This window comes from Lactuca virosa, chromosome 9, assembly GCF_052849685.1.
Source record: "Lactuca virosa cultivar CGN04683 chromosome 9, Lactuca_virosa_CGN04683_v6, whole genome shotgun sequence".
Lineage (NCBI taxonomy): Eukaryota > Viridiplantae > Streptophyta > Magnoliopsida > Asterales > Asteraceae > Lactuca > Lactuca virosa.
In genome coordinates, this window is record NC_136434.1 from 216,803,889 (window position 1) to 216,804,924 (window position 1,036).

Genomic DNA, 1,036 nt, shown 5'->3' on the forward strand with positions numbered 1-1,036 from the left:
GCAGCTGCAAATCTTGTGAGCATGTCTTCAAAGTCCATATTTTTATCTTGCACCGGCTCCTCCTTTTGATAGAAACCCATTGTCTTCATCTTGTATTTTTCCTCCTTTGCCTTTTTGTATTCATCGTATGGTAGCCACTCCTTTTTCGGTTTTCTCCAATCCTCGTCATATCTATCGCCACTTGAATAGCAAACTTGTACTTTCCGGTTCCCATTCTCATCTAGATCACAATCCTTAGTAAGGTGAGGCCCACTACAATTGTCACATCCCACCCGGATGGCATGGATGGATTGATCCATATTTGTCATTCTTCGGTCTAAGCTATCCAATTTTTCCATCACTGCTGCCATGTTATCTGAAACTGAGTTCACTGTCCCACATGTTGTGTCGCCCCTTCGGTTATGGTATTCTCTAGAGTGCTTAGAGAATTCTTCAATTAGCTCCTTTATAACACCGGGGTTCTTCTTTGTGAGTGGTCCTTGGGAATCAAGGAGCTGCCTAGTTGTCACGTTGACTCCATCATAGAAAATAGAGACTTCTTGCTGAATGTTAAGATCATTGTGGGGGCAACTTCTCAACAAACCCTTGTACCTTTCCCACGCTTCATAGAGTGACTCTCCCATTTGTTGTTCAAAATTTGCAATGGCTTTCTTCAATTTTGCTATTTTTGAGGGAGGGCAAAATTGATCAATGAACTCTTCACGCAATTGAGCCCATGTGGTGATGGATCCTGGAGGGAGTGCTTTTAGCCAATCTTTCGCGGCTCCTTTAAGTGTAACCGGTAGCATACAAGCAAAACAGTCTCACGAGGAACGTTCGGGATGTTGAAATAGTCGGCTATGTCGTTGACCTCATCGATGTACTTGTACGCGTCTTCGTGATCTTTCCCGTAGAATGGGATGTCCTTGAGTTGGGCTAGTATGTGGCCTTTTAGTTCAAAATTAGCAGTTGCTGGAATTGTAGGTTGCACGAGGCCCGACCCGGTATCATCAATCATCCTTCTTTTGTATTCACCCATGGTAATATCTGCAATGTC

General features: G+C 43.6%; 1 non-coding gene across 1 annotated transcript; it reads left to right on the top strand.

Moving 5' to 3' along the window:
* The first annotated feature begins 552 nt into the window (after positions 1–552).
* Positions 553–659, top strand: LOC145141737 (small nucleolar RNA R71). The gene has a single exon (XR_013722931.1). It is a non-coding gene; the product is annotated as a small nucleolar RNA R71 (small nucleolar RNA).
* Positions 660–1,036: the final 377 nt, after the last annotated feature.